Source organism: Condylura cristata, unplaced genomic scaffold (genome assembly GCF_000260355.1).
Source record: "Condylura cristata isolate star-nosed mole 26May11 unplaced genomic scaffold, ConCri1.0 scaffold00009, whole genome shotgun sequence".
In the NCBI taxonomy this organism is placed as follows: domain Eukaryota; kingdom Metazoa; phylum Chordata; class Mammalia; order Eulipotyphla; family Talpidae; genus Condylura; species Condylura cristata.
Genome location: NW_004567110.1, coordinates 24720785 through 24732834, shown reverse-complemented (window position 1 = coordinate 24732834; position 12050 = coordinate 24720785).

Here is a 12050-nt window from a genome sequence, read left to right as displayed (position 1 = left end):
GGGCAGGCTGCAGGCGGGAATCGAACTCATGCGGAAGTGGCTTCAGATTCTCAGTACTGTGCTTTAACCCGCTGCGCCACCAGGGAGGGCCTATGTGGCTTATTTTTAAGATTTATTTACTTATGTATTATTTTGCATGTCTTGGGCACTATTGCTGCCATTTTTAGGTTTTATTTCATGGACATTTCCATTTGGAGAAATAATTTGCACAAGGTGCACTATTCATTCGCTCTTTCTCCTTTGGTAAGAAAAAAAAAAACACCAATTTTTCTTGAGGTGGTCACATACCCAATGAGAAGATCTCACCGCCTAGTGCCTCTAGCAGGTAGATGAGGCCATGTGTCTAAATTCTGGCCCCTCAGAGACATGTGGGCCTTCCTGGGAGGGTCTTTACAGCATGAGGTGTGTCCTTACTTGCCCTTCTCCATCCTCCTTTCTGGTGCCTGGAATATAGACTTGGTAACTGGAATTCAGTACCTGTCTTGTACTCGGAGGATATAACACATGTGTCCATGGTGGTAGAGAACTAAGGAGCTTCAATGCCCGATGGCTAAGGAACAACAGTTGCTTTGGGGCTGCCTATCTCTGACAATTAAGCTCTCTGGCCTCTTTCATGCTCTGTGCGCTTTGTGGTTTCCCTGAGCTTTTCCTTCTCCTTTGACTCATATTTAATTCACAAATACTAGACGCTTGAAACAGCCTTAGTAGGACCTACCTTAAAGCCCTCGCTCCATAGTCAAACTTCCCAAAGAAATGTCATGGATGGATTCCAAAAAGTTCTTAATTTTTAAAGCACCCATGGAATCCTTTTCACCATTGCTTGCATTACAGAATTGTTTTGCTGCTTTTATCAAGCGGAAGTCTCCCAGCAGAGAGACTGAGCACACATGGCAGACAAGTGCCATTCACATTCTGGAGAGTGGAGGCAGATCATCAACAACCAAACATACAAGAAAATCGCAGCTACAAACTAGTATTCAAGTTGGTCCAACAACCCTGCTCTGTGCTATGACATTTAAGCTGGAAAAAGGCTTCATCAAGGAGGAGATACCTGAGCTAGGACTTGGAAGTGACGGAGGAAGTTCCTGGAGAAAGGCAGGGAGGGATCTTCCAGGCTGAGAACGGAGGGTTTGGAATGAGTGTGGCATGTTTGGGGACAGATGACAAGCCCAGGGGACAGGAGCCCAAGCAAGGGAGAGTGGCATGAGGTGAGATCAGAAAGTTTGAGGAGTCAGGCCATGTCAGCTGTAAACAGCAGATTTGGGGACTTTAAGCTAAGCCCTAATCTGGAGGAAGCTCCTGGAGAGTTTTAGGCAATGCAAATGCTCTTATTTGCACAAAATGAAAGGAGTCACAAATGAAAGGAGGCAGCTTCTCACTTTCCTATGGAAGCCAAGATGGAGAAGGTTTGTCCATTTTTTCCTCTTCCCCTGGTATTTAGAACAAGGCCAATCAGATGCTCCTATCTGGGACTTTGAATTACGAGGGCGTGCCTCAGAGGTGCAAGGTCACTGAGAAATTGTTTGGATGGCGGCGCTTGCAGTCAGCAGTGCACAGGGATGAATGCGTGGTGGCAGTGGAGTTCACCCTTGGTGACCAATGTCCACTGGCACGTGGCTGCCCATCAGTGCCCTTGGCTAAGCCTCAAGGGCAGCGTGCTCAGGAAACCATTTCAGGAGCTCTGCTGTGCAAGGTTCGTTGGTACTGTGTCTGCAGCCTCTTGATTCTGCAAGCTCCCAGCCCCTTTCAGTATCCTGAAAGGTGGCCAGTGCTGTTGTCTGTTGTTTGAAACCAAGCCCCTGGACTAGTGCAGCAGGAGAGTGATGCAATAGGAGGCCCATTTTCCAAAGATAACTGCTAAATGGAAAATGGATGAAAAGGTTTCCTCCAGTCAGAAAGAGAAACCACACTAGTTATTTCAAGTGTGTATGTGTATGCGTGCGTGGGGGGGGGGGCTTATATAAAGAATGGCATTCATAAGCATTAGCAGACTGAAAGAGTAAATAGAGAAAGGAAGAGTGTAGTGACCAGGTATTAATAATTGCAAGAAGCAGCATCCACTCCTGAGGGCTGGGAACTCATGGCGCCCAGCCACCTCTGCCTGTACTGAAGAGCTTGGTGTAGGCCCCAGAGGGCTCCCAGCTTGCATCGCTGAAGCTCTGCCTTGCTTCAGCCTCTAGGAGGAGGTGCTGTCTGGCTGCTCTTCCATGACAGGGTGGGCTCTGCGAGTTCCCAGACCTCCCTGTGGCACAGCTCAGCAGATGAGGGAGTGTGGCCGGGCTGCCGTTGGCCCCTAGGGTACTGGGGGCCTGGAAGTCTCTGGAAGCTGAGGCCAATTATAAGCTGTTTCTGGAGCAACACTGAAAAACAGGACGTGAAAACAGGCAAGAAGTCTCTTTTTCCACTCTTCTTTCTCCTTCTAATACCTCACATTGCAGAAACTAACAGGAAGCCAGATTGCTGGCAAGTGGGGTGACTGCTTTTGCACTGTTCCACCTCCATGTTATAGAGGAGAGCTTGGAAGGGCTAAACCCCCAGCACAGTCCTCAGGTCTACTTAGGAAGCCACCACCGTCACCTAGGAGAGAGACCATGGCTCACCGTGACCTAGGCACTGGCGAGGGATGGCAGGAGAGAAGACAGCAGCCGCTGGAGCAAAGCTGATGTTACACAAGGCTCTATTTCGGGCTCCATTCTCCTGGTCAGTGGGCGCCTTGGTGGCACACGCTCGTCACGCAGCCGCTGCAGCCACACGCACAGCGTTCAGCGCTAGACATGCGCACCAGACTGGGGGTACTAAAGTTGCTGGCTGAGAACCTGCAGCAGAACAACCACATGCTGTGGCTGGAGCAACAGAATATTAACAGGTGCATTGAGCGTAGGCCCCACCCCAAGGAAGAGGAGACCCAGTGCTGGAAGAGGCGACAATTATCCAAGTGATTATTGTTCGCAGTTAGTTGGATATCTGTGAGCACCGGCTGGATCCAGAAGCAGCGGGCCGCCCTGCTCCAAGCATTGTGTGCTGCTTTCAGTGACTGCTCTGGCTTCCCTTTATGTCTTGACAGTTCCTCGAGCTGCGCACATTAAAGTTGTCACTCTTTATTATGATGAGAGGAAATGGGTGCAAGAAATGGATCTGAGATTAGAGATAGAATTGACAAGAATTTGCTCAGAGGCCTTAGATAGGGATGTGACGTTATCAACATAGCAGCAGTCATCTACTCTTTGACAGGGGGAAGAGCCCCACAAGGAATGGAAAAGCACCCAGAGACTCAAGCCCTGGACAGCTGTTAACACTCTTTAGCCTGATATGGGAGGGGAGCTACAGCAGAAGGAGCTGAGAGGGAGGGGTGCAGGAGGCGGGCCGGGGAGAGGCAGGGGGAGAAGGAAGCACTGACAGGAGCTAAGCCATATATGGGGCAAGGAGAAAGTGGAAGGAAAATTCCCCACCAAATCTTTCTCTCCTCTTAACTCTCAATCTCCTGCTTTACCTCCTAAGTAGGAACCAGAGGGCCAGGGTGGGGGTCCAGGCGCTGTTGTGGGTAGCGACCTGTCTTTTGGGCACAGTAAGAAGGGGCAATGGATCAAGAGGGGCAAACATCTGCCATACATGTTAGACGCAATGAACCTTTCCTCTGCTTACAGTGTATCTGGATAGCCCTTAACATCTAACGTAGGTTCCAGGCAGTGATTTCATTTTCTACTCAAAAGTGCTGACATGGTTCATCGTACAGGTCAGCCTGATCGGGATGCCCAGACATTACTCTGTCTGTGGGGATGTTTCTAAATGAGCTACACATGCAATAGTAACCTGAACAAAGCAGATTGCTCTCCCTGCTATGAATGGGCCTTGTCCAACCCGTTGAGGGCCTGAATAGACATAACTCCCCAGCAACACACTCTCCCCAAAACAAGGGAATGCTGCTTGTTGTAAAGCTGAGATTTTTTTTTTTCTCCTACATTTAGGAATTGAGACATGGACTCTTCTTGTGTCTGAGTCTGCCTACTGGCTTGTAGGCTACAGATTTATCAACTCTCTTTAGTCTCAGCTTGCTAGCAGCAGGCCCTCCCTCCCTGCTCCCTCCTCTCTCTTCCCTCCCATTTCTCCCCCCTGCCTAATTCAAGTTCCCTGTGAGGTAAGCAGGGCAGGTCTGACCTCCATAAGAAGGCTGGAAGGCCAGAGGACAAAAGTTAAAATGTAGGTCTCAGCTCTCATCCTTTTGCTCTGTCTGTTTAAACCACACTGAATCTGTTTATATAACTCTCAAAAGTGGCAAAGTTCCACTCCATGGGATGGTTTTTATGCTTCTTTCTGGAACAGCATCTGCCCACTCTGTCACGTAGGACCTGAAACACCCCCTCTTGTTTCTCCCCCTGTAAATTTTTAGCCAGCCTTCCGAATATCACTTTAATCGGTTCTCATCCACATTACCTCACAAATTAGGCCTTCCTCTTTTCTTCCCGGGAGTATTCTCGCAGCGTCTAATCACACATGCATGCAGTTGGTACTTAAATCTGTCTTCCGCACCAAACTGTTTCCACAACCTTTCTATTGTGACTCCCAACTCCTGTCACATACAAAATATTTGTTGTTGATTTAACTGATCTTCCTGTTTAGTGTCTCCTCTCTAATTACACTGTGTAGAGTGGACTTTTAAGATGTAAATATGATTTTTCTACTTCTCTGTCTAAAAGATCTTTGTTTCATTCAAGTAGAAATGATGAGCTAGAGGTCATGTCCAAAAATGTTTTGTCTAGCTCCCACAATGTTGTTTTTCTTTTCTAATTTTTAGAATAATTTTCAACAGTCGAGATTTCCTACTTTTCTGGACAACTTTGAAGATTGGATAGCCCTGGGCCTGCATCTCTCTGAGGCAACTAGCTAGAGTTGAGGGGCAGTTATGGACTTTAGTTTAAACAGATCTGCTTTGCCACAATCCCAGCTGGGCCTTCTTCACTCCCTGCCTCATTAAGGACCCTGGAAACATTTTTCGTGGGGGACAGAGCATTGTTGCGGGCTATATCAGCCTTTTTGTTCCATTCAGGCCTTCAATGACCCTTCCACAATCAAGGAAATCAGATTTAAATGTTTTGTCATGGCATCTGAGACTCTCTATTGTCCCGCCTTGCCTAAAATTACTTCATCGGCATCTCCCGGACTCCAGATTAAGAGGTTATTTACAGGAGACAGGATACGTTTCCCACCTCTGTGCTGCTGTCCTGGGAGTTGGGATGGCCTTCTGAAGAGGGCCCATCATGCACCTGAGGACTCTTGCTCAGCCTGCGAGGCTTTGTTTGCTTCACCTCCTCTGACAAGGTTCCCTCCCTGGCAGTAGTCATTCCTCTTTCCAAAATATTACTCACATTGTATTGAAGTTGTTTCTAACCTTGATGTCTCCTTTCACCAGATTAAAATGCCAACAGCCTCCTTTTACCAACTAATGGGAACTCCAGTTGCTCACATTCTAAAGCGACAACTGGAAAGCCTGCTCAGTCCCCTAACAGGTCCTGTTTTCCACTGTGTTTGAGTCTGTTCCTACTCTATGGGGTTGGCATTGAAGTCTGTTTTTGTAATCCAGTACATTTCTGTCTACTACTGAGATGATCGTCTTACAAGTTAATATTCCTCACTGGCCAGCAGGTCCTCTGAGGGAAGATGACTTCATTCCCAGTGGGTCCTCTGAGGGAAGATGACTTCATTCTTCCAGGTTTGATCTTCAAAATGTTTCTCTTTGTTTTTTTTTTTTTTTAACTTTCAATCTTGTGCTCCCTCTTCCACTCAAAGTCCACTCTTCCTACTGAGCTTCCTGAGACATGAGGGGCTTCCCAGAGACTCCCTGTTTGCTTCCAGTAAGTTCCTCTCTAAAGCACTTCCCTCCTCTCACCAGAGACCACTGTTGGGACCAGTAGACCAGCTCTATACTTAATTTAATTTAAGGGGGCCAGGCTTTCCCATGCGACAAAGGACATTCTCTTACTTTCTTCCTTCAGGGCAAAGGACAACATCTTTCCTATTTAAAATCACAGTGTGAAGGGACTCTTCTTCAAAGACTTGCTCCAATGTGACCAGCGTGTTTTATCTAGAAAGCAAGCTCTGGCAACTTGTGATTATGACTGCTTTTCCTAATAAGGATTTTCTAAATTGCACCTTTTCTTATGTGGAGTTCCCTGTGAAACAGATTCAGAAATGGACATTAGCATGCAGACAGTTCTCAGGAAGAACACCCATAGGTGAAAGAAGCAAGACTGGATCGAGGAAATAGTTAAGTCTAGTATAATTTGAGCAGAGATCTCAGCTGATCCCACAAGTTGGTCTGGGGTTTGAATGACCCTTCAGCATTGTCTCCAGTGGAGGCAAGGAGACTGGCCTTTGTACCCTTCCAATGACCAGCCATTGACCCGTTATCGGATATGGACTGATTGATCCAGCCTTTGAGGTAATAACCTTAGGGGAAGCATCTTCCATCAGCCAAGGACAATTCCTAAGAATGGACCCATCTGTGTACCTTTAACATTAAACACTTGGTGCTGTGGTGGAGGCACAGAATGTCAGTCTTGGCGGAGGGGTCTAGTCGTGCGCTTTGATGTCCTCTCCAGGCATAATTTATTTGTAGCTCTAGCTCCCCCACTGTGCTCTCAATACCTTGAGGGCAGAAACCATGTGTGTTCAGTACAGTACCTGGAATATAGCACCCACGCAGTTAGTAACTGCATGCCTGGAAGAGTAGACACCAGCCAGTGGCTCTCGTAAATTAGTATCAGTTGCACACATGCAGACCTTATGTATGCAAATTATTCTGCTAAAAATATGTGATATAAATATGTAAGTGCTGTGAGCAATGATTTGTAATAAAACTTGTCATCAAAATGAATTAATATTTAATGGGCACAAACTAAGAACATGACCCTGCATTAGTCAAGTCTCTCAGAATGCATCTACCTTAGTAATAGAACTATTTAAAGGTTTCAGAACTCGCATCCTAATTCATCTCTTAAATTGCCTTTTAGACCCTTTCTGTTATTAGATAAGTCTTTCTCATCACACATATCTTCTGTTTTCATTTTACAGTTGACTCTTAAACGGTGCAGGATGGAGAGTGTCTTAGGGTACAGGCCCTGAGCAGTCAAAATTCATTTATAACTTCTGACTCTCCACAAACATAACTCCAGTTGTCCCTTAGTATCTGAGGGGAAGGGTTTCAGACATACACACTCACTCCATACAAAAATACTCCCTTAAAGTGGGACCACCATATCCATATCAGTGGGTTCCACTGCTGTAAATCCAAACCCCCCCTCCCCCCACCCCATTCTGGTTGGTTGAATTGTTGAATGTGGAACATGGGGATTGAAAAAATTTGGCTTATCAGCAGACTCTCAAGTTCAAACTTGTGTTGTTCAAGGATCAACTCTGTAGCATTTCCAAAGTTTGATCTTGCCTGTTTTTATATCTCTTCTGATGCTTATAATTTTCTTGCCAGTGGTCTAAATTTTCAGGAACACTTATTATTATGACTCTCCAGACAGCAGCTCTCTTCTGTGAATGCCCTGTTAAAGCCCCAGCTCATGATGGTGGGTGGGGGTTGAAAATCACAGAACCATGTACCCAGAGCCACAGTGACTGGCTTCATAGCTGGCCACATGACTCATCCCAGCCTGATCACAGTTGTTCCCTGAGAACATGTTCCACTTTGGGATAAAAAGAGAAGAAGCTGAGAAAGACAAGTCTCTTTCTTTTCTCTGTCTGGGGAGTTTATTGCGAGGTTAGGAGCACAATGCAGTCAGCCTAAGGAAGAGAAACAGGGTGAGAGCTTGTAAAAGCCCTGAACTTAGGAGCTCATATCCCAAGAGGTAGCGGTCAAATTCATTCTTACCTGGAAACCACCTCAGTCTGCTGCCAGAAATCTCTCCTAGCTTCAGCTAGTTTCGCTTGGTCTCAGTTCCTGTCCACATAGTCCTCCCCTCATATGCTTTTGCTAGGATCACTTTCAAGAATTCAATAGATTTAAACAGTAATCTCAATACTAATCTTGTAAACCTTGAGCTGTCAAAGCTGTCTGCCCTACATGTAGTAACTGAGTGACATTTAAGATCCAACACATCATACCCAAATCCAATCCTTATTACCAAAGAGGTGACTTTGGACAAGGTACTTACATTTTTCTGCCTTAGCTTCTCATCTCCTCAATTTGCAAACTCATAAAAGGGTCTTTTTACCCATTAAATGGGATTGTATCTTTGACACCCACCACAACCCTTGGCACTGAGCAAGAACTCAATAAATGCCCTCGTTATGATCTGCTTCCTTTCTTACTGACATTAATGTCTCCCAGGGTGCAGCCACCCTGTGGGATCAGTGCACATTAATTCAGTCTGGAACCTCAAATTACTTTCACTTTTACTCTCTCTCTGATTGCTAAATGACTGTTCGGCACTTCTTGACCTTTCTCATGGAGCACATTCTTTGTTTCCTTTTTGCCAATGGTTCCATCCTAATGTTTGCTCTTTGGTACTTCTTGAGAGGCCTTTTTTGCAACACTTCCTATTCCTATCCCAAAACATCACCCCCCCACTTCCTTATAAAATGCTTCTTATATGCTACCCCCCTCCTCCTTCAAACACACACACTGGAATATTCCCACTACAAGGAGCACGTTGCTGTGTGTTTATTTTCTCTGGAATCATCTTCCTGTACGGAATCAGTGTTATTTATCTACCCCCGATGGAGCCCTTCCTGGATTGGTTAGGGCATGCTGCAAACTGCCCTTGTAATTACAAGGCCCTGTAATAATGCCTCTTTTTTTTTTTTGGCCAGAGCACTAAGTATAGTCAGAAAGGTCTTCCTGAGTTCTGAAGGTCAAGCAATTAGAATTTAATCAGGCTTTCAGAGGACAGAAAGCAAGACCTTTCCTCCAAGAGGCTTGATGGTTGCTCCTTAGGTGAGCACTACTGCACTCACAACTGGTCACCCTGGCTTTGCTACCTCCAGCTAGGGTACCTGCCAGACTCATCACCTCACCTCAACTTCCTTATCTGTAATATGGGCTCACAGCAGGATCAGCCCAGTTGTGTGTGGACGTCAAAATGAAAGAAGGTTGTAGTTTCTAAATGTCTAAGTGCTGCGTTAGTGGGAGATGCTGTCAGTGCAGACTGCGCGAGGCCCCCAGCTGCAGATGTAAATCAGGGCTGGTTTCCTGGAATGTGCTTTGCACAGAAGCTTGTGCAGGCAGTTGAGACTAACTCAGGATTCTTTGGTGAAGAGCCACACTTGGCATCTGCTTGAGTTAGATGAAGTCAGGTGCTCATGGCCACCTCTGGGCTGAAATACCCCCGCCTTGTGTGTTTTTCCTCCTTGTCTAAAGTAGATTCCTTTGTTGTTCCTCTTAGAAGCTCCAAAGAAAAGACATCAAGGAAGAATTTCAATTTGTGAATTAAAGTGGGGAAAGGTTTCAGAAGCAGCTTAAAGTAACCTGCGTTACAGCCTCGTAACAGGCCTTGCCTCCGCCTACCTCCATTGCCCTCGTCCCTGGATCCCCTGTTCTCGTCCAGCCAGGTGAAGCTTTCTTGCCCCAGCTGGTTCACATGACATGGAATGTTCTAGTGTCCACTACCAGCCCCACACCTTTCTCCCCTATCAGCTGCTGTAGAGACTCAGATTTTCCCTGCCTGCAAAACGAAAATGGTTAAGTCCAGAACACATGCCTCAACAGAACATAGTGGGAAAATGAAGAGTGACTAACAGTGCCTGGGGAGGTGGAGCAGACTTCACAAAGAAGCTAATTTTAGAGCTTAGTCCTAAAGGGGAAGGAGGTGTTGCCACAAGGTAAAGGGTTGGGAGGTCATCCCGTCCCCGAGCCCCCCTTTGAGGGAACGGCCTGTGCCTTGACAGAGGCATGAAAGAGCTTGCTGAGTTCTGGAAACAGTTGATCCAGGCTGCAGCAAGGGCTGCATGGGTGGGAAGGCGCTGGCCTGCCAGAGCCTCAGGGGGAGGCTGGGAAGGGTCACTGGAACCCAGGGCCTAGCAGGGGGCTGCCCCAGCCCCCCCATCTTCCCCCCAAGCTGCAAAGCGCGGGTGCTCTTTCAGCCTCCCTTTGATAGCAGTGAAAATAATTTTGAGGGTGGGCCCTCCTTCACTTTCCTGGGGCGTTAGGGAGACGGTGGCTCCCCCATCTCTTCTAACCTCAGCATTTCTTATGACCCCTCTTTCAGCCTTTCTGTGGGGACCGAGGGCCTCTCTTATGCAAATAAGATGGGGAGCATGCTGCGATGCCCAGCTGCCAGGACAGCCTTCATCTCCAGTTGCAGTTTCGGACTGAAGCTTTTTCCTGCCTCAGTTTCCATTTTGCTTTATTTTAAGGGCTTTTGTGAGACTTAAGCTAACTCACAGTAGGCTTCTCTGCCCAGGCCTGATTATTTTCCAGAGAACCTATCTTGGTGAAGAGCTCCAAGGTTCATCCACTAGGAAAACCAGAAAGCCAGTGAGTGTTATCACTAATTCCCATGTTGAAGTCCAGCAGCAGGTCCTGTCCATTTCACCTCCATGTATACTTTTCTCTCTTCCCTTCTGCTTCCGTAGGCCTCGCCCACAGCACTTCTTATTTGACTATTGGACTGTTGTCTCCTAACTGCCTTTTTTTAACTTCCACTTAGAACCTCCACAAACCCCACATTTTTTTTATAACAGTTTATTTTTACATCATTTTGTACATTTTTTTGCCATCTCAATTGTAATCCCCACGGGGTCCCCATCACCAAGTCACCCGTGTGCCATCACCATAATCCCGTGCACTTCCCTCCCCCCGCCCCCCCCCCATTTTTGATCCCATTCCCCACTCTACCCCCGCAAAATGTCTCTGGTATATGGTTGTTCATTATTGTTATTTTTTCGCCTGGTGCATTATACTCCTGCTATGAGTGAAACCATCTGGTATTTTCCTTTTCTTTCTGGCTTATTTCACTAAGCATGATCTTTTCCAGCTCCATCCAAGTTGCTGCAAAAGACATGTGTTTCTCTTTTTTGGTTGCTGAGTAATATTCCATTGTATATATGTACCACATCTTCTTAATCCAGTTATCTACTTTTGGGCATTTGGGCTGCTTCCATGTTTTTCCAATTGTAAATAAAGCAGCAATAAACATGAAACCCCACATTTTTAAAATGTTGGTCAGATCATTTCATGCCCCAGCTGAAGACTCTCGGTCTAGTCTATCTCATATAATGTGAATAAACTTCAAGTCCTGTGACAAGGCCCCATGGGTTGATCCTGTCCCCATCACTAGTTACCATCATCTGTCCCTGCTGGTCCTGAGACATTTCCTAGAACATGTCAAATGCCAAGCTCTCATGCCTGAAAATCATTGCTCTTCCCATTCCTTCTAACTTAAATTCTCTTTCTGTGACTTTATACCTCTCATTCCTGCTGGGATAGAAGGTCCCCTCCTTGGGTGGCCTTTCCTTTTCTCCTTGTCTAAAGTAGTTTCCTCCATTGTTCTAGTTCCCAATACTCCTTCCCTTATAGGTGGAGCAAAGCTTATCATCACTTCTTTATTTACTTGCTATCTTAGACCAGGCTCACCAGGAATAAATACTGAGAGGAGCATTCAAGTGCAAGTGGTTTATGAAGGCAATGTGCCTAGGGGCGATGGGGAAGGGAAGCAAGGTGGGAGGGAGAAGAAAGTAAAATGGGTGGACTTTTAGGTAAGTCCCAGCCTCAACCTGACCCCATGGAGAGCTCTGCAATGCAAAAATCTGTCCCTGAGATCACCCCAGTTTGAAAGACATGAGCCTCATGTTCATGTCTTTCAGCAGCTGGGCATTGGCTAAGAGCAACGGGATGAGGCAACTCTGAAGCACTTCCAGCTCTCTCCAGCTGCTCAAGAGCAGGTTACGAGAAACCCATGTGTGGTCGGCACCACAGTAAACGCAGGAGCCAGGGCAGAGGCACCCAGAAATCGTATCAGGGATCCTGGGGAGCAAGGCTAGGTTAGTGCAGGCTACATTTGCTTATTCACTTCATCCCCCACTAGAAGGGAAGCCCCACCCTGTCTCCC